This window comes from Cupressus sempervirens, chromosome 5, assembly GCF_028749045.1.
Source record: "Cupressus sempervirens isolate cs-2001-9-10 chromosome 5, ASM2874904v1, whole genome shotgun sequence".
In the NCBI taxonomy this organism is placed as follows: Eukaryota; Viridiplantae; Streptophyta; class Pinopsida; order Cupressales; family Cupressaceae; genus Cupressus; species Cupressus sempervirens.
Window position 1 is genome coordinate 640070770 of NC_143122.1, and position 27354 is coordinate 640098123.

The following is a 27354-nucleotide window of genomic DNA, read 5'->3' on the forward strand; positions in this document are numbered from 1 at the left end:
TGCAAGAGAAATTCACCAAAAAGTAGCTATTACCAACTAGCATAATATCCATATCACCTTCCACCTACCATTAATGGTGAATCTAGGCTTCCAGTGCTGACAGGGAAATCCAGATACCAAGAAACTTGCATATCAATGCATGTGTGGCCAAATAGTCCACATCTTCATTATTGCTTCCAGAGGGATAACCAACACAGGCTGATCCTGACTACGCAGAAGGCAGCCATTAACTTTATTTAACTTTGAGCGCTCGCTAACATAAAATGGCTCCTCCTATGAACTCACCCCGGGAGAAGATCCATCATAACCGGAGGCTCCATCAAGAATGAGACTCCTGGAGACCCTGCTTGCAGCCATAAGAGCCCAACAAACAAATTCTGAAAAGGATCGAAGCAATCTCGAATTTTTGCAAAAAAATATCATAAACCTTGCTGTTGTGCCCTACTCGCTCCCCAAATATATTTGAAAATTGTAAAAATTTAATATTTATTATTGAACATAATTAATTATTTAAATCTTACGAACATGCAATTTATTCTTTATTTAAATAACATAGAAATTAACTTGTTTGCTTGTATTTCACTTAAACTATTATTAAATATCTCAATTTATTTTTTATATTTTTATACTTCATTTGATTTATAATTAGAGTCAACCAAATACAATCTTTGTCAACCTTACTGCATTTAAAACTCAAATGATGAACCCTGGAAACGCCTTTAGCTAAATGTCTTCAATTTTTATAATATTACCGTTAGAGAAAAGCCTGATTTCATCTTATCTAACCGTCTCTTTTGCTTTTTAAATTTATATAACCATTATTATTCTCGCTCTGATTTTTTGTTTTATTGTTTTAATTTATATTACCGTTAGAAAAAAAGCTTGATTTCATCTGATCTTATTTATGGGCGATTCATCCGCAAAACAGGTATTGGGATTTGTTTGTCATTCATATTCTTTCCTCGTCTGGACTCTTTTTCCTGTTTCTGGAATTGTCCATTTCTTCTTCTTTCGCTTGAGCTTTTTCATTTTTCATTTGTGTGTGTTGAATCAACTGTTTTTGGAAGCTTATTCACCGTTATTCTGTCCAGTCAGTTATCTCGAAGCTTATAAACCATTATTTTGTTGAAACAATGTTTCTGAAGCTTATTAACCATTATTCTGTAGAATCATTTTTTTGGAAGCTCATTAACTTTTCTTCTTCTTCTTTTTTCTGTTGAGTCAATTTCTTTTGGGATTGTTATTAACCATTACTCTGCTGAACCAATTTTTTGGGAATGCTTATTAACCATTATTCTGTAGAATCATATTTTTAAAGATTTTTGGGTGAGTTGTTTCTGATTTCACCTCGTTGCTCTGTTCTAACTTCTCTGCTCTTTCTTCCTTGTTGCTCTGTTCTTAATATCCAGATTGGGAAGGCTTTGTTCAATAATTTCAGGCTTATTCAATTGCCCATAGGCCTTTTTAAATTGAGACTTAAGACAAAGAAAAGGGGGTTCGTTTGGTTTTTAATTTTTTAGTAATGCAGGCGATTGGAGAATGGTGAGGATGGCAATCGCAAGAAAAGTCAGCTACAGAAGAATCAGATTTCATCAACAGGACTGCAGGTATTTGTGTTTCTTTTTCTATGGTAATCTTCTTGTTAGGCATGCCATTTACTACGCCTGAATCTGAAAGAAGAATATCATAATTAATTTTAAATTATCTATACATATATTTTCAGATATAAATTCCAAGAATCTCAGTTGTCTCTCCCAGCCTGAAATTTGATAAATTTGTCAGAGCGTATAGATTGATAGGTTAATTTTTGATAATAAAAATTGTCAATATGGTCTATTAAAATGACTAGACAGGGGCGACCGTCAAATTACAGACCTAGGATTCTCTGCAATAGAAGATTGATGGAGCTCTTTGAATAATGTTGTTAGGTTTTCACAATAAATTAATAAGTGTCTTATCTTGTGAATACTTTTTTCATGAACAATTCTTATAAAATCTTGATTTCTTCTAGTTCTTTCTAGTATCACAATATTTTATTTTCTTCATTCTGGTGATAGAAACGTCAGTGGCAAAAATGCTTAACATAATATTCACAAAAAGTAGAATTTCTTTCTAACAATTTTTTAGAAAAGTTGTAGAATTTCAATGCATGTTCTGGATTGAACTGTATATATATTTTTAATCGATATGTTTGAAATAATGTCCAGTGATCAATCATTAAAATGAAAAAATAATGATAATTTAAATCATGACAAAATAAATATATTTATTAATATAATCATATGATTGGTCTTCTGAGGAAATTAAAAAAATCATTTTAGTTGGAATCTAATCTTTAGGAAGATAAGAAAATGATCTACGTCCATGCACTGAAAAAACAGATACCTTAATAGTGTTACGACCAACTTTTCAAGACTAACATTTTGTAAGCAATTGTTGTTTAGAGCCATAAACAAATATACTCTTATCTGACTCTGATTGCAAATATACTTAATCACTGTCCTCATTATATAATAATATTGAACTGAAACTTTATTAATAAGGAAACTCTTTTCATCATAAATATAATATTGCAAATGAAAATATACTTGCAAGAAATAAATTCTTGCAATCTTGTGTGTTACAGCTATTGCTTTGTTTAGTTTATGTGAAAAAAGAAATTACTTCAAAAATAGTCAGAGATTTGAGCTCTTAGGAATTTAGTCCACAAAATAACTGACATTCAAAAGAAATATTAAGCTACTTTTTTTTTATAGCCCTACCATGTGAAGTGGATGTTCCTTCCCTTCTTGGGTTTGGTCAAACCAGAGGCCAAACAAGAAGAAACAGTTCAGTGTAGCTTTGGATAACAATTTGGGGTGGGAGAATGATTTGCAAATTTCAACTTATCCCCAAATCATTTGTTAAATTTTGAATTAAGAAGCAAATGGATAGAAGTGGAAATTAAAAGCAACATTATCCCATAAATATAACTGTAGAGGTGAACATATACTAATAGCGAGTGGTTAGCTATATGTCATCAAGATGAGGCACTGGAGCATTCGTTCAATATGTCATAAGAAGCAGTTCTTGGACTTCTGTCCCAAATTTTTATGTAAATTCAATTAGCTGAACAGCTGGTTTCTCACCGAGGTTGTGTATGCAATTGTCATCAGGAACCCATGTAATTTTGGTGCGAGGATCGGTATAATTTCCTCCTCCACAATCGATACTCAAAAATCTAGCCATTGCAAAAAGTACTTAAAATGTTAAAGCCCCAAAACAAGAACCAAAGTAACAACATTTGAAACAAATATTGGAAGAGAAAGAGGGCCTTGCAATGCCCCGTCGTGCTTAAATTATTTAGCAGTCCTTGCAATGCCCCATCGTGCTCAAATTATTTATATACTAGTTTGGGTGGATTCAATTAAGTAATTACAGTTATTACTAATTAGATTAAAAAATTTAGTTCAAAACAACCAATTTATTTATGTCTGGCCTGTTGTTTCTATTCATCTTAAAATTTGAAGAGTGGGTCTGTTGTTTCTATTATTGCTTGTTAGTTTTTATTTTAATTTAAATTTTAGACAATAAAAAAAGGTATTTAAATTTAAATACATTGTCACTATTGTCAAGATTTATTGTTTTATTCTGGTTTTTCATTTTAAACCTTTTATATTTAGATTTTTCTTTCATCAAGGTGAGGATGCTTAACTTAAAATTATATAGTGAGGATAAGAGAGGGGGACGTGAGTGGGAATAAGTGGGAAGGGGTGAGCGAGGGGCGTGTGACAATGGAGTTGGAGGGAGGAGGTGGGAGGGGGAGAGATGGGGGTAGGGGAGGGGATTTGGAGAGAAAGGGTGAGGTAAGAGGGAGAGAGATAAGGGGTGGGGAGGAGTGGGAGGGAGCAAAGAGGGAGAATCAAAGAGTATGAAGTGGAGGAGGAGGGGTCCAAAGAGTGTGGGAGGGGGAGTGGGAGAGAGAGAGGAGGGAGTAACAATAAGAGAGTGAGGGAGGAGGGAGAGAAATGGAGAAGAGAGTAGAAGGGAAGCGGGAGAGTGGGAGGGACATAGAGTAAGGATGGATGGAGTGAGTAAGGGAGGGAGGGGAGGAGGGAGGGCAACAGGAGAGATGGGGAGTGAGACTGGAGTGGTAGAGGAGGGTAGATAGGGGCAAAGATGGGGTGAGGAGAGAAGGGAGGGGGGATGGAGAGTGGAGTGGGAGGGGGAATGCGAGAGAAAGGAGAGGAGAGGGGGGGTGAAGGGAGGGGGAAGGAGTAAGTGAAGAGGGGAGTGGGAGAATGAATGAAGGAGAAGTGGAGAGAGAGGGGATGGAATGGGGGAGGGAGAGTGGAGTGGGGGAAGGAGAGGAGAGGGAGTGAAGGGAGGGAGGGAGAGTGGAGTGGGAAAGGGAACGGAGTGGGGAGTGAGGGGTTAAAGGGAGGAGAAGTGGAGAGAGAGGGTGGAGTGGAGGAGGCAAGGGGTGAGGGGGAGAGATGGTGTAATGAGAGAAGGGAGGGGGAAGGGGAGAGGTGGGATGAGGAGAGAAGGAGACTAAGAGGGAGAGAGGGGGAAGGGGGGAGAGAGAGGAGGGGAGTGGAGAGAGAGGGGGGAGTGAACGAAGGAGACGTGGAGTGGGGGAAGAAGATGAGAGGGGAGTGAAGGGAGGGGGAAGGAGGGAAGGAGAGTGGAGTGGGAAAGGGAGTATAGAGAGGAGTGGGTGAGTAAAGGGAGGAGAAGTGAAGAGAGAGGATGGAGTGGGGGAGGCAAGGGGTGAGGGGGAGAGATGGTGTGATGAGAGAAGAGAGGGAGAAAAGGAGAGAGTGCACTGAACGGAGAGTTGGGGTGAGGAGAGAAGGGGAGGAGGGGGAAAGGTGAGATAAGGAGAGAAGGGGACCAAGGGGGAGAGGGGGAGATTTTTGAGGTAGGAGAGGGGCATGTTGGAGAGGGAGTGAAGGAAGGCAGAAGGGGAGACAATGCGGTGAAGGGAGGGAGGGGGGAGAGAGAGAGTTGGGATGAGGAGAGAAGGGGAGGGAGGGGGAAAGGTGAGATGAGGTGAAAAGGGGACCAAGGGGGAGAGGGGGAGAGTGTTGAGGCAGGGGAGGGGCATGTTGGAGAGGGAGTGAAGGAAGGGGGAAGGAGAGAGGGGGGAGTGGAGAGAGAAGGGGGGAGGGGGAAGGGGGAAGGGGGGAGAAAGAGGGGGGGAAGGGGAGAGAGAGGTGGGTGAGTGGAGAGAGAGGGGGAGTGAAATAAGGAGACATAGAGTGGGGGAAGGAGAGGAGACAAGAGTGAAGGTAGGGGGAAGGAGGGAGAGAGGAGTGGGAAAGGCAGTAGAGAGAGCAGTGGGGGAGTAAAGGGAGAAGTGGAGAGAGAGGGTGGAGTGGGGGAGGTAGTGGGTGAGGGGAGAGATGAGGTGATGAGAGGAGGGAGAAAAGGAGAGAGTGGGGTGAAGGGAGGGAGGGGAGAGGTGGGATGAGGAGAGAAGGGGGAGAGGGGGAAAGGGGGAGATTGTTGAGGTAGGAGAGGGGCATGTTGGAGAGGGAGTGAAGGAAGGGGGAAGGGGAGAGTGTTTAGGCAGGGGAGGGGCACGTTGGAGAGGGAGTGAAGGAAGGGGTAAGGGGAGAGAAAGTGGGGGGGAGGGGGAGAGAGAGGATGGGAGTGGAGAGAGAGGGGGAAATGGGGCAAGGGGGGAAGGGGGAGTGAATGAAGGAGAAGTGGAGTGGGGGAAGGAGAGGAGAGGGGAGTGAAGGGAAGGGGAAGGAGGGAGAGAGGAAAGAGGAGGGAGGGAGAGTGGAGTGGGAAAGGAAGCAAAGTGGGGAGTGGGGGAGTAAAGGGAGGAGAAGTAGAGGGAGAGGGTGGAGTGGGGGAGGTAGGGGGTGAGGGGGAGAGATGGTGTGATTAGAGAAGGGAGGGAGAAAAGGAGAGAGTGCAGTGAAGGGAGGGGGAAGTGGAGAGAGAGGGTGTGGTGAAGGAGGGATGAGGTGAGGGAGAGCATTGGGGTAGGGGAGAGGGGTAGGTTGGAGAGGGAGTGAATGAAAGGGGAAGGGGAGAGGGGTGAGTGGGAAAGGGAGAGGGGAATATGGAGAGAGAGGGGGGGGGGGGAGGGGGGGAGGTGAAGGGGAGAGACAGGAGGGAAGGGGGAGTGGAGAGACAGGGAGATTGGGGGAAGGGGGGTGAACAAAGGAGAAGTGGAGTGGATAAAGGAGAGGGGAGGGGAGCGAAGGGAGGGGGAAGGAGGGAGAGAGGAGGGAGGGAGAGTGGAGGGAGGAGAGGTGGAGAGAGAGGGTGGAGTGGAGGAGGTAGGGGATAAGGGGGAGAGATGGTGTGATAAGAGAAGGAAGGGGTGAAAAGGAGAGGGGGGGAAAGATGGTGTGAGGAGAGAAGGGAGGGGGGAAAGGAGAGAGGGGTAGAGATGGTGTGAGGAGAGAGAGAGAGAGAGAGAGAGAGAGAGAGAGAGAGAGAGAGAGAGAGAGAGAGAGGGTGAGGGAGAGAGGGAGAGAGGTGGGGTGAGGAGAGAAGGAGAGGGAGGGGGAGAGCATTGGGTTAGGGGAGATGGAGTGAAGGAAGGGCGAAGGAGAGAGAAAATAGGGGGAAGGGAGAGAGGGGGAAAGGGGGAAGGGGAGAGAAAGAGGGGGAATGGGGAGAGAGAGGGGAGAGGGGATAGAAAGAGGGGGGAAGTGGAGGGGAGAGGGGAAAGGGGAGATAAAGAGGGAGTGAGGATAGAGTAGGCAGATCAGGGAGGAAGGGGGCAAGGCAGAAGGGGGGAGTAAAAGGAGAAGGGGAAGGGGAGAGAAAGAGGGAGTGAGGATGGAGTGGGAAAGGGGGAAAAGGAAGAAGAGAGGCAATGGGGGGGAGAGTGTAGGGTGAGGGAGAAGTGGGGAGAGGGGGGAAGTGGGGAAATGAGAGAGAGAGGGGGAGTGCAGATGGAGTGGGAAAGGGAGGGGAGAAAGGGAGAAGGAAGTGAGGGGGGGAAGTGGAGAGAGGGAGAGTGGGAGAGTGAAGGGAGAGGGGCAAGGGAAGAGAAGGAGAGAGTGAGGATGGGGTGAGCAAGGGAGGGATAAAGAGAGAAGAGGAGATGGGGTGAAGAGAGAAGGGATGGAGACGAGAGGAGGAAGTGAGATGAGTGGGGACAGAGGAGGGAGATGGACTAGGAAGAGAAGGAACAAAGTTGGAGGGAGGAAGTGGGAGGGAGTGAGAGAGGTTGGAGGAGGGAGTAGAAGGGAGGGAGAGTGCGGGTGAGGGGGGGTTGAAGGGAGAGGGGAAAGAGGAGAGAAAGAGGGAGTGAGGGTGGAGTGGGAAAGGTAGGGAGAAAGGGAGATTTAGAGATGGGGTGAGGAGAGAAGGGAGGGAGAGGAGAGGGAGTGGGGAATGAGGAGGGAGATGGACCATGGAGAGAAGGTACAAAGTTTGAGGGAGGGATGGGGAGAGGTTGGAGGAGGAGAGAATGGGAGGGGGGAAGGGGGGAGTGAAGGGAGAGGGGGGAAGGGGTGAGAGTGGGGGAGTAAAAGTAGAGGGGGAAGGGGTGAGAGTGGGGAAGTAAAAGGAGACATGGAAGGGGTGAGAGTGGGGGAGTAAAGGAAGAGGAGAAAGGGGAGATAAAGAGGGAGTGACTATGGAGTGGGAAAGGTAGAAGAAGAGATCGGGTGAGGAGAGAAGGGAGAGGAGAGGGGGGTGGGAGAGTGAGTGGGGAAGGAGGGAGATATACCATGGAGAGAAGGTACAAAGTTGGAGGGAGGTGGAATGTGGAGAGAGTGAGGGAGGGAGAAGATGGGAGTAGAGAAAAGCTAGAGGGAGGGGGGACGAGAGACCAGGAGGGAGGGAGAGTATGAATAAGGGGGGATGGGGGATTGGGAAATGAAGGGAGGGGGAGAGAAAGGGAAAACAAGACATGGAGAGAGGGAGAGGGAGAGATGGGAGTGAGGGTAAGAGGGGAGAAAGGGGGAAAGGGATGGGGAAGTTGAATAAAAAAAGTTAGATGGGAAGATTAAAGAAGTGGGAAGGGTAATAGAGTGGGTGGGAAAGAGGAGTAAGGGGGAGCAAGTAAAGAGTGAGAGGAAGGAAGTTGGAGGGAGGGGGAGCGAGGCAAGAGTGGGTGAGTGGGAGTTAGGAAGTTGATAGAGAAAGTGGAATAGAAGAAGGAGAGAGATGATAAGTGGGAAGGAGAGACATTATCCTCGCCCCTCTTGCCCTTATTCTCCCTTCCTCCCACCTCTCCCTATCCCTCGAACTTCCTCTCTCCCTCATCTTTCTCCTCTATTTACCAAACCCCTTACTCCCCTCTCCATTTCTCCCTTTCTCCCTCTCCTAATCACCTTGCTCTCCTCCTCCTTACCCCTACCCATTTCTCCCCTACTCCCTCCCCCCTTACCCTCACTCTCCCTACCTCCCCAACTGCCCCCTAGCTTCTCTCACCTCTCCCACATTTTTTCTCCCAATCCCCTTCTCACATCTCCTTATCCCTCCATCTTCTTCTCTCCCCCATCTATCTCCTCTTCCTCCCTCTTCCAATTCCATTATTCCTCTCTCCCTCTATCACACTCCCACTCCCAATCACCTTGCTCCCGTCCTCCCTCCCCCTCCCACTTTATTGCCTATTCCTCCCCTCTTACCCTCAATCTCCCTATCTTCCTCCTCCCCTTACCCCTAATCTTTTGTCCCTCTCTCCCTCTCCCAATCCTCTCTCTCCAAATCCTCTTCCCACCTCTCATCATCCTTCTATCTTCCCCTATCCCCAATCTTTCTCCTCCCTCACCTACTCTCCCAATCCCCTCTCCCCAATCTATCTCATCCCTCATTCACCCAATAGCCTTGCTCCCCTCTCCCTCTCTCCTACACTCTCTCTCTGAATCATCTTGCTCCTTTCCTCCCTTCAATGTCCCACTTTCTCCCCTACTCCCTCCCCCTTACCCTCACTCTCCCTACCTCCCACCTCCCACTCTCTCACACTCCATCTCCCAATACTATCTCTCCCAAGCTCGTTGGTCCCCTCCCCCTCCCCCTTTATCCCCTACTCCCTCCCCCTACCTTTTTCTCCCCTACTCCCTCCCGCCTCCCACCGTCCCCATCTTCTCCTTGCTTTCTCCCACACTCTCTCTCCCAATCCTTTCTCTCTCAATCCCCTAGCTCCCCACCACACCTTTGCCCCTACTCCCTCTCACACAATTCTCTCTTCTCTATCTTCCTCCCACCTATCCCCATCCCTAAAGCTTCATCTCTCCCTTTCTTTCTCCTCTCTCCTACCCAATCCCTCACTCACCCACACTCCCTCCCCCCCTCTCTCCCTCCTCCCCCTTCCCCTCTACCTCCTCCCACCTCTCCCCCTCCCTATATCTTCTCTCCCCACATCTCTCTCCTCTCTTCCATTCCCCTTACTCCCCTCCCCTTTTCTCCCATGCCCCCTCTCCCAATCCCCTTACTCCCCTCTCCTCCTACTTCATCCCTACACCCTCACTCCTTCCCCCTCCCCTTACCCTCACTCCCCATCCCTCTATCTCCTCCTCCCACCTCTCTCCTTCTCTATAGCTTCTCTCTCCCCCATCTTTCTCCTCTCTCACACATTCCCTCTCCCAATCCCCTTACTCCCCTCTTCCATCCCTTCTTGCTTCTCCCCTACTTCTTCCCTCTCACCCTCTCTCTCTTCCCCCTCCCTCTTTTCCCTCCTCCCTTTAGCTTCTCTCCTCCCTCCCTCACACACTCACTCTCTCAATCTTTTCCTCTCTATCATTCACTCACTCCCTCTATAACTCCCTCTCCCCCTCACACTCCCTCCTCCTACCATCCCCCTCATGCTCACTTCCTCCCCTTGTCGCTCCCTATCTCTCCCCATCACTCCACTTCTCTTGTCCTCTCCTCCCTCCATCACTTCCTCGACCCCTCGCCCTCCCACTCCCATACCATCTCTTCCATTCTCTCTCCCTCTACCCCCTCCTCCTCTTCCCTTCTCTCCCACTCCCTATGTCCCTTACCCTTTCTCTATTTCTTCCCCTCCCTCCCTCTCTCCTTCCCTCCCCTCTCCTGTTCCTCTCCCTCTCCCACTCTACTCCCCCTTCCTACCTCCCTCCTTCTACCTCTCTATCGCCTCCCTCTCCCACCTCTCCCTCACCCCCTCTACCCCTCCTCTCTACCTCCCCCTCTTCCACTCTCCCCCTCTCCTCCCTTCTCTCTCCCTCTCAATTAAATTGCAACTTATTATTAATAACAAAAAATTATTAATTATTCTAGAGTTAATTAAATTGTTATCAACAAATATTGTATTGCACATTTATTAATAACATTTAGAAATGCTAATTATTCTATAATTAATTAATGTTTTATTAATGAATATTATGGTACATAGAGAACGCATAAGGAATAAAATATTAACCAAAATTGACAAGGAAGAATCTCCAATCAAATAGAAAACATTAAAAAAAAAAAAAAAAGTCAAAAATATATATTATAATAATATCATAACACGAATAATAAATAAATCATCACATAGCAACAATAGTATAAAATAAATCAACCTATTTAAATTTAAATATCTAATTTCATTATCTAAACTATAATATTAATAAAATAATATGAAATTGCTCTTTTACTACACATAAAATATGAATGACACGATAGCTACAGGTAAAAAAATCCTAAATCAAAATTTTAAAACAATTAGAAAAGTACTATTTCGCATTAAAAATGAATTGGTTGATCAATGGGGTCCTCTAAAGTTTGATATGGTCAATAGTAGTTATTATACAAAAATTATTTCAATTCTGAAGTTTCAAATGCGATCAGCAGCAATTATTAAAATTCTATTTAGCTGTAAGATTCTCTAGTTACTAAATTAGCCATAAAACAAATGAGCTAAAGTGTAACCCTCTGATTAGATATTAAAACGTGGTAAGAGTTGAGCCTACGGGATACTTCTAGAAACAAAATAAGCAAAATTATATGAAATAAGAGTCAGACAAGATAATTGCTTATAAATCTCAACAATAATTTCTTCTACTAACAACCAAACAAGAGAATTGCTTATAAATCTCAACAATAAATTGCTTATACACACTATTTAAGACTAAAATAAAGCAAAAATATAAGGATTCAATGGCGTAAAAATTGATAAGTTGATAAGTTTGGCCTGTTATTAATGGTTTAAAACTTTAAAAGATCATGTTTGAGAATGAATAATATGGATCTATGAATAATTTCCAGACCATGACCATTGACAGAGAATAATGAGCAACGCTGGAATCATGCAAGAAGCTAATTTGGCAAAGTGAATGAAGAGATGGCCTTTTCTTTTCAAATCTCAAAATAAGACAAACATATGTACAATTACTGATATCAATGGCAATGTTAAGAAATATTTAAAAACCCTCACAGTTGAGTCTAGGTTTCTAGATATTGTGTATATCTTTTAAGTTGATGTTCTTGCTGAGCTTTCCAATGACCTTTATACAGTTGTTTTTTTTCTTGTTCAGATGATTTTCCTTCAAGTTTATTAATTGGGTGTATTATTTTACAGTTGTTGGTGGATCCCATATCACCTAAGACATCATGGACTCATTTTTCTATGGTCTCTATAAGCAGGATCTATTCTACATATCCCCTTAAAAGATTGCAAGTTGATTGTGGAGAAATATTGTCTGTTCTTAGACTGGATTCAAATAAGGTTTGTAGTCTGAGCAGTATTCTATACCCTAGATTATTTGTTATCTTATTTAATAAGGAAGTGGGGATGGTGTTTGAGCTGAATGTAATCTGGGGGTGGTATCATAATATTTTTTGATTTTATAAAAGAGGGGATGTTTTTTCAGCTGAACAAAAGATTTTACTGCCTTAAGAGTGATTACATCTTGGATTTAAGATGGTCATTTTGTGTTTGGATTTCCTAAGACATAGAAGAAAACAAAAGATGAAGAAATCCAATGATCTCTCATCATACTCAAAACCATTCAAAAAGTGACACAGCTCAACAATAGTGGCACAATTTAGCAATCAGAAAGGATTTTATTGATAGGTGTCTGTAGGAAAGGAGTAGAATTCGATTTAATTTTATTGATAGGTGTGTGTAGGAAAGGAGTAGAATTGGATTTACTTTTTAAAAAGGATGAGAGCAAGGAAAAAATGAAATGAGATTAAAAGTAGAGTAAATGAAATGTGTTCCCAAGAATAGAAAGGATCCTGGAAGCATCAATTGAAGGAATGCAATAGTAGACTAAGAAATGCTTCGTACAATCAAATTAGGTCTTCAATAAATGCTTCCTACACTGGTGGGTGCAATACAACTGGCTTTACACAATATATTTCTCTCATTGCTCAATCAAGACCACTACTCGATCACCATTACCATTTTCATGTTTGGCTCAGTCAACATATTAACTCTATCTCTATGGGAGCCCAGTTCATGTAGTGATACTCGATCACTATAGACACTAATACTGATACTCAACATCAATTATGTATATGAACTCTTTGCTTGGTTCTTTCCTCAAATCTATCCTAGTGGATCTTGTTTCATGTAGATATGGACTTGTAACATATCTTATGTCAAGAACTAGTCTATAATGTAGCATTCAAATGTATAGGTCCTTATATACCTTCTTTCTTAGTTAGAAGTAGTGTGATAACTTGATCCATTGGATTGGGTGAACTCATCTTCACTGGTTCTACTATCGTTGTCTTCAGCTTCCTTCTTTCTCTAGGTTTGATTCATTTCATTCCTTGTTTCTTCTATATCAACTTTTCCTTTTCCTTTTAATTGTTTATTGCTATGTGTTGGCGCTTGGGTCCTACAATTCTTGCTTACATGTCCAATCTTATGACAACTAAAACAAACCAAACTTTCATCCATCAAACTCATGTATTTTCCTCCAAAATGTGTGCTGATGAAATTTTCTACAATATGGCCATATTCACCACAATAATGACAATTGTACCATGTATTGTACTCCCAAATATAGGAGTTACCTTATTTGGATGCATTTGTTTTCCTTTTGGTTGTCCAATTGGATTTTTCCTTATATCCACATTCTTGAGCATAATGTCTATAATTCTAACAATTGTAGCAATGACCTTCAAATATAGGTACAATTGGTGTATTGCTAGTCTTTGACCTACATTTGTTAGAAATAAGGTGTCTCGACCTTGGATAATTCCTATTCTTATTATTTATTTTGTAAATATATTTTTTGCAAATAATGTAAGTAAATGTGAGTGTACGTGTGTAGTAGGCATGTTGATGTGTCACTCCACTTGTATGTGTTGGCATCCTAAATTTTGTGTATGGAGATCATGACTGAAATGGTTATGACGAATTCCTATGATGCATAAAAGCTATCTCTGGAAGATTTGATGATGGGTGAAGACATGTGGCAATTGATCATTGAGTACTGTACACTTGAGTCTCCATCTAGCATGCATAAAGATTGCAACCCTATTCTTTTAATTCTAGAGAATGGTAAAACCCTAATACAGTTGTTCTTTGAAAATTGCCCTAAAAATGGGAAGCACGCGATATAAGCATTTTTAGGGTTGCAGATAGGAGAGAGTGAAAAGTGTATTGTTGGTTGCTACTAGATTGGTTGTGTAAGTGTGTTGTAACCTTTTTGTTGAAGATAATACATTGCGTATGTTTTGGAGGGGTGCGATTGTTTTACCGAAAGGTTTTTCCCCACCGGCATAACTTTGTGTTTATGTGTTTGATTTCTCTATTTATTTTTTGTATTCATGGTTGACTGCAATATTATTGTTTTCATGATATCAAATCTGAAATTGTAAGGATTTAATAGGAATTTGCACAATACTTTCCTTAAGGGATTAGTGTAGGAAGCTATTTTCACACCTAAGTTTCCTTACAAGTGGTATCAAAGCTTGATTAGCTTTTGATCCTAGTTGTTGGGTAGGGTTTCTTGAGATAATCTCAAGTTGAGTGGGAGTTTTATGCAAAGCATTCTGAATCTTATTTGTAGATTGAGATGGCTAGTTCATACATAGAAAAATGGAGGTGGAAAAATTTAATGGCAGTAATTTTGAGTTGTGGAAACCCAAGATGGAAGACTTGCTTGATGATCATGATCTATGGAAGGTGGCTTCACTTGATGTGAGACATGTAGCAATATCTCAAGTAGATTGGGATCTCAAGGATCAGAAATCTAAGGGTCTCATTAGAATCTATCTAACTGATTCAATTCTCCTGAATATTTTTGATGAGAAGACCACAAACAGTTTGTGGACATGGCTTGGCTCTATGTATCAAAGACAAATCTCTCGTGAAGAAGTTATTCCTAAGGAAGAAGTTGTATTATCTAAGAATAGAGGAGGAGGATTGATGTATGACCATGTTATGTTCCTTGATGAATTCATAGGACCATCTTGTAATGGCTCTTGGAAGTAATTTAGTTACTTTCAGAATGGATGATGTGGTGTCTTCACTGTTATCTGAGGAGACACAGAGAAAGTATTTAGATTTGGCTAAGGAAGTTCTTGTTGTTTGTGGAAAATCCAATGACAGAGGGAGGCAAAATGACAATTCTAGAAAGGGTAGAACCAAATTCTGTGGAAAATCAAAGACTCCTGGAAAGTCTAAGGAAAAATGTTGGAACTGTGATAAGATTGGGCACTTCTGTAAAAACTATAAAGAGCCAAACAAGAAGAAGGCCTCAGATTCAAGTTCAAAAAAATCTCAAGAAGATGGCGATGCTTTCATTGTAACCTTGGTAGCGCATGCATTTGATGTTGTGTGGTTGATAGACTCGAGTGCTTATTTCCACATGACCTCTCATCAAAGCTGGTTTTCAAGGTATGAAGTTTTTGATGGTAGAAAGGTGTACTTGGGTGATGATTCTCACCTAAAGATAGTTGGACGAGGACCGGTCACTATCAAATTTCCACCCCAGTTTTACCTTTTGCTTGGAGAGTTTCTGGGTAACCAAATATCTTCTGTCATACATGTCTTGAATGTTCTACTTTCATGCTATGAATGTATATTCTTAATATTTTCCTAAATCATAAACATGTGGTGTTATGTTTAAAATTGGATGAAGACTATATTAAAGGAAAGATATTTATTGCCATTTGATCAAACTTATAAGTGGAAATATGGTTTGAGGATCTCAAGAAAATATATCATTCCATTTTCATGAACAAAACTAATAAAAATATTACTCTAATACTAGAATATCATAATCAAGAGAGAATTCTTAAATCTTCTTAATCATTCATTAGGTAGTGAGATGATCCTAGATTGATCGGAAGTGTTTGATAAAAGGATGACCTTTATCAAATGAATTATATGTTTTGTTATCTACCAAGCCAAAGTTTTCAATAAAGTTAAGTTTCTTATCTTCTTTTTTCCATATGCACATGGAATGGATTAACCCATCAAAACAACTAGAATTGCCCATGTATTATTTTTTAATGTTGGGTATTTTTCCAATAGAATAACTCCAACTTAATGCCTTTAATAACTATCATCAAATAGGTTATAATGTTGACCTTAGTAATCTTCAAAAACATGTACATAAAGATAAACCCATAATATTATACAATCTACTCACAAGTCCTTATTATTCCCTCTTCTTGTTACATATAAATTTTCACAATTCTATAGAGAAAAAAAAACACATTTTACTCACTGATTTAAGTTAAGTTAGTATCCATATTATCCCTATGAAACTTATGAATGAGAGATCATTCAAATCTTTCCATCTTTGTGTTAGGATAAACCACAGACAGAAATAAAACTATATGCAAATATAATCAATAACAGAAAATAATAGATCACACAGAAATGAACACAAGGCACCAAGATTTAACATGGTTCACCCAATCCCTGGGCTACGTCCACCAAATAGCAAGTCCAATCTTATTACAATCCAGTGATTACAACCTGATTACAATCCGTAATCCCTTACAGCTCAATACCGCTGCAAGAACCAATTTCACATCACAACATAATGAAAAATACCTAACCCTAAACCCTTTTATACAAGGATTTTATTCATTTTAGGGTTACAACATGTCGGCCATATGTCGGCTACCATGTCGGCCATGGCCCAAAAAAAAATTTCAGGGCGATGCCCCAAACCCCACTATTTATTAAGTATGTACAATACTTTCCTGATCAATCACCATAATCTAACAATCTCCCACTTGGGGATTGATCAGGCTCCACACTAAACAACAATCTCCCACTTGGAGACTGATCCTATACCAATACCACTACCACATGGGGCTCCCATTGGATCAAACCACCCGGGACTCTGCTGTTCTTTTATTCATGGTCAGTCTAAAAGACCAACCGAAGCTGAAGAGGAGTTCAGCTTCTCCCTTGTTACAACCATTTTCAACATATCTGTTGGATTATCATTTGTATGTATCTTCTCCAGCTTTAACTGTCCATCCTCCAAAACTGACCGAATGAAATGGTACCACAACTGTATGTGTTTGGTCTTAGAATGCAGAGCTGAATTCTTTGCAAGATGAATGACACTCTGACTATCTGTGAACAAATAATTATCCTTCTGAGGATGTCCCAATTCTTCCAAGAAGAACTGAAGCCATATCATCTCCTTGGTTGTCTTGGTAGCAGCAACATACTCTGACTCTGTAGTGGATAAAGCATTAATCTTTTGTAACCTAGAAACCCAGCTCACGGCTGCCCCACCAACAGTAAAGACATAACATGTAATACTCTGCCTGGTATCAATATCCCCTACCAAATCTGAGTCAACATAGCCTTGTAAATTAGTAGTAGAGCCCCCAAAGTGTAAACACTTATTGGATGTCCCTCACAAATATCTGAGAATCCATTTGACAGCATTCCAATGCTCAAATCCTAGACGACTCATATACCTGCTAACGACTCCCACTGCATGTGCAATATCTGGCCTAGTGCATACCATAGCATACATCAAACTTCCTACAGTTGAAGCATAGGGTACCTTGGACATCTTATCCTCCTCTTCCTGTGTCTTGGGACACATCTCCTTAGTCAATTTCAAATGACCAGGTAAAGGTGTGTTGACAGCTTTAGCATTCTCCATAGAGAAACGTTTCAACACCTTCTCAACATAATCAGCCTGAGATAGCGTCAAGATTCTATTCTTCCTATCTCTGTAAATCTTCATACCAAGGATTTTTTTTTCTGCCCCCAAATCCTTCATAGAAAATGCATGTGCTAACTGGCGTTTTAGCCCCTTAATATGATCCATGTTAGACCCAGCTACAAGCATATCATCAATATATAAACATAAAATAATGTAGCTATCATCATCCAACCTCTTAAAATAAAAACAGTAATTTGAATGACACCTATTATATCCATGCTCATGCATAAAACTATCAAATTTTAGATACCATTGCCAAGGTGCTTACTTCAAGCCATATAAACTTTTCTTCAATTTGCACACTAAGTTCTCCTTACCTTTGACCTCAAAACCCTGTGGCTGAGCCATATATATTTCTTCATCCAAATCACCATGAAGAAAGGTTGTTTTAACATCTAGCTGCTCTAAATGCAAATCTTCAGTAGCCACAAGACTTAAAACAGTACGAATAGAAGTCATTTTAACAACAGGAGAAAATATCTCATCAAAATCAATTCCCTTTTTTGAGCAAATCCTTTTACAACTAACCTGGCCTTAAATCTGTTCTTACCTCCTTCCTCTTCTTTCAACCTATAAACCCACTTATTCTGTAAAGCCTTTTTATCTGCAGGCAACGTGCACAAATCCCATGTCTTATTTTTCAGCAAAGAGTCCATTTCATCTTTCATTGTAGACTCCCACTGAATCTTAGTATTCACCTACACAACTTCATCATAACTCTCAGGTTCACCAGCATCAGTAAGTAAAATAGAATACAAAGAGGGAGAAAACCTTTGTGGAGATCTAATTTGCCTCGTTGACCGTCTAACATTCACTGGTGTGTGTGGTATTTGTTGTTGCGGTTGTTGCACATCATGAGGAATGGCTGGAACATCAGCTTTTGGAGTATCATCCAACACTACATAATCATCTTCTTTCTTCTCATGTTGCTGCAACATATCTTTGTACAACACTTTTTCATTGAATATGACATCTTGGCTTCTTATAATTTTATGATTTTCAAAATCCCAAAGCCTATAACCAAATTCATTAATGTCATATCCAACAAAGACACATTTCTTTGATTTAGCTTCTAGCTTGGTTCTATTTTTAGAGTCTATATGAGCAAAAGCTTCACAATCGAAGGTCTTGAGAAAAGAATAACTCACCTTCTTCCCAGTTCATGCCTCCTCTGGAATACCACAGCCCAAAGGAGTAGAGGGACCTCTATTAATCAAATATACTACAGTATTGACAGCCTCCACCCACATGTGTAAGGGCAACCCAACATGCAACCTCATGCTCCTTGCGCGCTCCATTATAGTCCTGTTCATGCGTTCAACCACTCCATTTTCCTGTGGAGTCCTTGGAACAATTTTCTATATACGAATACCATTAGTGGAGCAATAATCTTCAAATTCATGACTGCAATACTCACCACCATTATCAGATCTGAGACATTTTAATTTCTTACCAGTCTCATTTTCAACCAAGCATTTTCATTTCTTAAAAGTTTGAAATACATCAAATTTCTGTCTAAGAGAATAAACCCATACTTTTCTAATTGCGTCATCAATAAATGTAACATAATAATGAGAGCCACCAAGGGAAGATACCTGAGCTGGTCCCCATACATCTGTATGCACAAGCTCTAATTTCTCCTTTTTGTTTTCCTTCCCAGTCTTTACAAAACTCACTCTCTTTTGTTTTCCATACACACAATTTTCACAGAAATCCATATTCACACATTTCAGACCTAGTAAACCTTTCTTTGAATGAAGTACTTTCATACCTTTCTCACTCATGTGCCCAAGTCTATTTTTCCATAGCGCTGTATCAGAATCTACAGCAGCTATTTGTTCTCCCTGCTCAATTGTAGCAATTGTTCCTGAACATTCATTTTTCTTTGAAACAATCAAAGTAGAAGGAACAATATGACCTGTACAAAGATATAAGGTGCCTACTTTCACACCTTTTGCTACTACAAGGGAACCTTTTGAAACCTTCCAATTTTTATCATTAAAAGTAACTACACAACCCTCATCACCGAGTTGCCCTGCTGAAATTAAATTCCTACTTAGTTTTGGAACATGTCTTACCTCATGTAGTAGCCAATGATTCCCATTCTACAACTTAATCTTAATTTTTCCCTTTCCAACAATTTGACAGGGTTCATTATCCCCCAAATAAACAAGCCCAAAATCCCCTTGGACATAATCAGTGAAATAACCTCTATGAGTTGTAGCATGAAATGAAGCACCAGAATCTAAAACTCATGAATCATCAACACTTTCTAAAGACAAAAGCAAAGCATCCTCATCGATTTTGTTACTTACCATATTTGCCTCCTTATCTCCATCTAATTTATCTCCTTCATTTTTCTTGTGATTCCAACAATCTTTCTTTTTATGACCTGGTTTGCCATAGTACCAACAGTCGTTCAGTCCTCTCGATTGAGACCTCTTCCCCTTTGACTTTCCTCTTGATTTCCCATGATTTCCAGAGTTATTTCCTCTCTCAGTTGTTTTGCCCCTACTTTGTGCATTCAAAGCACTTCCTGATGTAGATCCACCTGAGGATTTTCTACGAGTTTCCTCACTTAAAATAACACCAATCACATCATCATATTTTAGGGTACTAGATCCAGGAATAGAATTACTCACAGCCATTACCAAGCCATTCCAGCTTTTAGGCAAAGAACACAAAATCAAGAGAGCCCTAATTTCTTCATCAAAATTGATACCCACAGAAGATAACTGACTAGTAATAGTATTAAACTCATTTAAATGATCTGCAACAGATCCACCTTCTGCCATTTTCATATTAAACAAACGCTTCATGAGAAATACCTTGTTTGAAGCGGAGGGCTTTTCATACAGTGTCGCTAGGATTTTCATCAAATCTTCTGTTGTCTTTGCTTTTGTAATATTAAATGCCACCGATGGTGCCAAGCATAACCGAATGCTTCCGAGTGCCTTTCTTTCCAAAAGATCCCATTCAGCCTCTAACATAGTTCCCTAATTCTTGGCTTTGCCTTCCAACGGCTTCCATAAATCCTTCTGATATATATAGTCTTCCATTTGCATCTTCCATAACTGGAAGTTCTGCCCATTAAACCTGTCAACCCTCAGCTTACCCTCATCTGCCATTGCTCCCACTCAACCGTGAGACTCCCACTTAACCGTGAGACTTTCCTATAGAGGATAACTAAAAGACAACCTCGCTCTGATACCACTTGTTAGGATAAACCACAGACAAAACTAAAACTATATGCAAATATAATCAATAATAGAAAATAATAGATCACACAGAAATGAACACAAGGCACCAAGATTTAACGTGGTTCACCCAATCCCTAGGCTACGTCCACCAAATAGCAAGTCCGATCTTATTACAATCCAGTGATTACAACCTGATTACAATCTGTAATCCCTTACAGCTCAATACCACCGCAAGAACCAATTTTGCATCACAACATAATGAAAAATACCTAACCCTAAACCCTTTTATACAAGGATTTTATTCATTTTAGGGTTACAACATGTCGGCCATATGTCGACCATAATATGTCGGCTACCATGTCGGTCACGGCCCAAAAAAAAATTTTAGGGCGATGCCTCGAATCCCACTATTTATGATGTATGTACAGTACTTTCCTGATCAATCACCATAATCTAACAATCTCCCACTTGGGGACTGATCAGGCTCCACACTAAACAACACTTTGAAGGCTATCACATAGCCATTAGAGGCAAATATTTCTTTCTTTTGTTCTTTAATTTCTCCAACTTAAAATCCTTGAAAGGGATCAATTTTGGATGACTTCTTTTACTTTACCAAGAATTTGTCAATTTGTAAATACCAATATAGAAAGATCACCCAATTTATTCACTCATAAGTTTTTCGAGAAGAGGAATAAAGGATTGAAAAATGACATATTACACTTGGCATTGTTGCCTTATGGCTGACATGAACCACTCTAAAGGTTAAGGTTCCTAATGTAATGTCACTAATGATCATTTGAAGTGAAAAAGAATTATCTTTGTAAAATGTGGTCAAAGTTCTAGTTTGTCAATTATTGAAAAGCATTTTATTGAAATTCATCTAAGAATTAGTATGTATCTTGTTCTACACCAATTTTTTTTTCATGCAATCAATATGCTCATGTTTGTAAACAATAAATATCATTTTATTGGCTGGCAAAGTTTTAAGTTATTTTTATTTAAGATATTATTTTGTTAGATAATACTTTATTAGATTTGTGAGTTTAGTTATATTTAATAAATAAGCAAGTTTAATGGAAACATGTTTTGAATAATATTGTATGACTATATTAAGACTTTCTCTTGAAAGAAATCCAAAAATAATATAGATGACATAAATATACATTGTTTGCTATTAGCATCCTTAAAAAAAAATGGAACCCAAATTAGTTAAAAAGTTAAATCTATAATTCTAAGGAATTGTTTCTAAATAAAATAGAAATTTCTATAAGAAGTCATCAATTTTTATAATTTTTTCAACCTATATTAGTAAAAAAAAAAGTTGAATCCAAAAGCTTAGTTACATTAGCTCTTAAGAGTGATAAAAGGTGGGGACAAAGCAATGAGAAGGAGAAGCATAAATTTAAAATAAATTTAAAAATAATAAAACAAAAAGAAAATGTTGTGCAATCTCAAATCAAGTTTTGAAGGCCATCATCTATTTTTTTGGCTTTTTAAGTAGTCCTTTACGCATCCAGAATCCCATTGATGACATCCTTTGCTAGTTTTGGCATAGAAGGTGGTAGTAAATGTAGTGCCTGCCCTAGTTTACATTTTTTCTATCATTGCCAAACTCTTTTAGGCCAGTTTTATGTTGGATGTTTAGTAGCATTATTTTGGGATTATCAGATATTGTTTCAGATTCAATTGATATATGATGAGATTACTTGGTACTCTATACTTCATGTATACATGATGATTATTACAATGTTTTTCAATTATTGATGATGTTTAGTTAGATGGATTATCATATGTGTTTTCTTATGGATACTTAACCCATACTACATGTGTATGGTGTGCGTGTTTATTTTCTTTATGTATGGTGTTTATGATGTGGTTGAGGAAGGGAGTCGTAGTCACTTGTTAGTCAAGATCTACATGATGCACCACTTCATGCCATTGCATGTTTAGCTTAGTATATATTCTGTTTGTACATGCATGGATTTTATGCAGATTGCAGGTATCAGATATTGACTTCCCTGAATTGCCAAGATGAGCGTACCCTATCTCATTATCTCAATGGTAAGAGAGGGGAGATAAATTCTTAAGTCCAAATCCTAAACCTTTAAGCCATTTGTCTTAGAAAATTAGGACAAGTATCTGAGTTGTGTACCCTCTGAATGTGTTGGATGACATTAATGTGATTATTAACCCTTTAGTTTGATTTGTGTGTGTTTTTCTATGATGGGTTTTCGTATTTTACTTTATGAGTCTTTGGTGAATTTTCTATTAATTAAGTCTAATTAAAAAATTAAATTAATGATTTAATTTAATGAAAAATTATTATGATATTTTAATAATTAATTAAATAAAAAGAATTAAATTTAAAGATATAGAAAAAGTCATAAGTATAAATTTGGAACGTGATGATATTTATTTAATTTAATAATAATATATTTAAAGTTCATTTTTAAATAAATGTTAAATAATATTATTATTTAAGTTAATAAATAATTATCAAATGTAACATTCGTAAATAAATTTAGAAGTGGAAAAGAAATTAATTTATTAAAAATTTCATGATCACATTATACGTGCATGAGATTAAATTTAATAAATTAATCTAAATAGAAGTCAAGTAAAAATTAAATAAAGTAATTTAATTAATTAATGAATGTGCATGGAAAAGATAAAAGAAAGATAAATAAAAATTAATAAAGAGTTAAGGCTTGTGAGCAAGGAGTTCTCTTGGGTGAACGCACAATCAGTGCCCCGATTTTTGGAAGAGAACTCCATATCACAACTTGGGGGTTCATTTTCGAATCACTGTGAATTTCAGAGAAGGAAAGAATTTTTGAAAAGGAGAAGGTTTGGAGAGGAGGAAATTTCTCTACAGTTTATGGGGCATAGCAATTAGCATTAGTGTCTAGGAAGACGCTTGTGATTTTTGCATATATTATTACACTCTTTCTCTTTCCTGTCTTTATCATGTCTGTTAAATGCTTGTCTAGATAATTTTTGCGAAGAAGTATCATGTTGTGAGTTATGGACATTTGTTAATTCTTTTGTACATGGAACGTTTTTTTTTTTTTTTTTGAATTAATATAATCTTTCATCCAATAGATTTTAAAATGGGAATTAAACCAGGAAGGGTTTGAATTTAAATAAAAAATCCTCTTAGAGAAAATAAATAAATAAAAATGGTGGGTACGTTGTATTCCTCCATCAGATTAATTCTAGGTTTTGATATTTAAAAAATACATTTAAAATAAATTTTCTTTTACTGAATTTCGTTATTTACAAAATTATAATGAAATAAATTTATATTTTTTGATAAAGGAGAAATGTTTATATATATATATATATATATATATATATATATATATATATATATATATATATATATATATATATATATATATATATATAATTTTGGAGGGGAGGGAATAACCCCATACCCCCATCCTTTAATGTGTCAACAACCATTGCTGCTACAAGCACCGCCCAATGGAAGGGTTGACGACTGTTTTAAACAGCGCCCAACATGATTAAATTGCATCGCATATGATATTTAATTTTTTTTTTTTTATTAATCAATTTAAATATAGTTAAATTTTATATATATATATATATATATATAATTTAAATTGATACATTTTACTTTTACGTATAATTAAACTCAATTTATGAACTTATTATTACTAGATGGTAATTCTAATTAAGTATGTTAATCTAGACAACTTAATTGCATGAGTATTAATTAGCTAAATTAAATGAAATCTAATTGAGTTTAATTATTAGAAGAGGAGTATTTAAGGAATTTATATTTTATAATGAAGATAATTTTTAACAAAATCAAAATTATTTTAATGAAAGATCATTAGTTATAATTTTAATGATTTAAATAATCAAACTTTGCCTCTAGAGTATTTAGGAGATTGATTTGAAATACTTTGGGGGTAATCCTTATTTCATTTAACAAATACATGGGTTAACTATAGGGTAAACGAGACATCTTCTTACTTGAGAACATACCTTGAAATGAAAACTGAAACATCATATATAACTTAACCATGTGCACTGAAAACAAACCAAAACATGAAATTTACATCTTGTTTTCTGTGTGATGTTTATGTTTGGGGTTTGGGGTTGACTAGATTGTTGACCAATTATAGGACATCTACCAGAGGCTCAAGGGTTTTGTGAGTGTGGTATCATGCTGACTCGATCTTGATTACTTTTACTTAACCATGGTATGTGTTGATATACTCTATGTTGAGTGTGTTTATATTGTTGATTACTATTTTCAGTGCCTTTGTGGGATGGCAAGATTTATGCTATGAGATATCTAATTTAACCATTTTTGAGTTGTTGATCAGCATTATTAGGATACTTTCCTGATTGCTCGTTGAGAACCGATGGGTATTGTAATCTATCTTTTGATACTTTCCAATCACTTGTATAGGACCAAGGTGAATTTTACCATGATTCTGTGATCTCTGATTTCATGAGCTTAGGGTAGGAAATCTATATGTGATGTCAAGGAGTGGCTTGCAATGGGGGCCAGGGCCTTAAGTGGCTACAAGGGTAACCCATTGTAAGTTGTTTAGCAAGTGAAAACATTAAACTAAATAAGAGTAAAATGAACCCAATAAGAGTCTTTCTATGTTCTCGCCCATGCCTCAAGTGCTAGTACAGACTAGGATGGGAGTAGAGAGAATGCTTGGTTGTGACCTTGCATCCGTAGTATGCCTTGTTAGTACAAGAGGATACTAGTGGCCACATAGGGATCAATAGGGGGCCAGGGTCTTGAGAGATTCCTAGGGTAACTCTAGCGTGATTCGTGTGATGACACTTGCCCACTTACATATTAGATTTCTTACGTGTCTTGTATGCCTCTAGGTATAGATGTCGACCTATCTTTGAACCCTTGAGTTAGATTACTTTTAGGATTTCTTAAACTTAGAGAGTATTTTGATATTTGGTTTGATATCTTGTTTGGGACTTGAGACTATCTCCTCAGTGTGGTGGGAGTGGGCCATTTAGGTTCTACACGGTCGGGTGGTATTGCTTTTTCGCTCTTACCATTGAGATTCGTCCGTACTCACTGTGGTTGGAACTTCCTTGTCTACATTTACTTCATTCTATCTATATATCATTGTGATGGATGGTGATATTTTATGATGGATGTTATATCTTTTATCGTGGATGGATATATCATGTATGGTGGATGGTTTCATTTATTTTATGGTACTTCATATCATGGATCCACAAAGGATGATGTATTTCCATTTCTACATATGTATATTCTTTTAAGCCTTTCATACCTTGTGACATGTACTGTGGATGATTGAGCATTCCAAATTTAATTTGCCACGAGGCATACAGAACAAATGTATATTATTTAAATGGACATTGGACTTTTCATTATTCTTTCATATGGATGTGGTATTGATGGACTTAGTATTACTTTAAATTTATATGTGATTCAACATCTTGGGATCCTTAAGAAATGTAACCTATTATGTATGCTTTAGTTGAATGTATGTTATTGCTTCCACTACTATGTGTTTGATGTGAATGATTTATCTTTCTTATTTCAAAAAAAAATGCTACCAAACTTAGTAAAACTTTAAGTTATTTCTTTTGGATCCCTTGGCAAGGTGTTACAGTAAATTTCTTGGAAATATGGGAATAAGTATTTTTAGTACATGGATTTCTAGGTAAATTGCTTATAAAGATACAATCTTAAGGGTGGTTTCGGAGGGGAAAAAAATGGTGTTGGGTTCTGGCAAGGGTGCTTGAGATCTCGTAATTGGAAAATCTATAGAGTGAGGTAAGAAAGATAAGAAGAAACCTTGGTTGAGATCTATAAGAGTTGGTTCATTTGATTTATGACTAAGTTGTTAATTCTAGGCTAAACTTTTGATTACAAGAGGGAAACATGTGGAAATTTAGCCTAATTTGTTAGACAAGTATTATATGGATTTGGGTACATTGTTTTGAGTTGGTCTAGAGTCTTGGATTATTTAGTGGTTTGAAGTGGCGTAGTGGTATCTGACATCAGTTTGTTCCAAAGTTGTATGATGTGACTTTTTCTAATTGAGATTCATTTGTGTTTGGATTCAATTAGTGAAGACTTTTTATTGCTTTTTAGAATTGATGTTTTTGAGAATTCTTGTGGTTCTATTATCAGAAGGAAAGAAATGGTACCCTTTTTTCTTTGGCATGTGTGATTGATTACAGAGGACCAACAATTCTTAGTTGGTATGGCTAACTAATTACAAGGGACCAATCATTCTTAGCTTCCATGGTTTAGTGATCACAAAGGATTCACCATACTTGGATACAAAAGATCAACCACACTGAGTTGCCCTAAGAAAACAAGGGACCTACAATTGTTAGCTTCCATGGGCAATTGATCATAGAGGACTAGCCATACTCAATTGCCATGGGTAATTGATCATAGGGGATTAGCCATATAAGCTACCAAGGGTTATTGATCACATGAGATCAGTCATACTTAGTTACCTTTTGTGATTGATCATAAAGTATCAACCATACTTAGTTTTTCGTAAGTTGTTCATAAGACGGGATTATAGGGGACCAACTATGTTTAGTTGTCACATGGTATTGATGATAGAGGATAAATGTTTCGTAGCTTCCATGTGTCATTGTTTATACGGGATCAACCATACTCATTTGTCATGTGTGATTGGTCTCAAAGGATTAACCATACTTAGTTGTCATTAACACTTCATAACAGTGGATCAGTCTGCCTTGCTTAGTTGCTATGTGTAATTATGATAGGAAAGAAGCCATACTTAGCTTCAATGGGTGATTGGGGATAGGGGACCAACCATATTTAGTTTCCATGGGTAATTTATCATAGGGGACCATCCATGCTTATTTTTCTTGTGTAATTTATCATAGAGGACCAACCAAGCTTAGTTATCATGGTAATTGATCATAGAGTACCAACCAAACTTGATTCCCATGGGCAATTGATCACAAGGGACTCGAGGGGATCAACCAAGCCTAGTTGACATGTGTAACTGATCACAAGTTTCTAGCCATACTTAGTTTCCATTGTGATTGAATTTTTC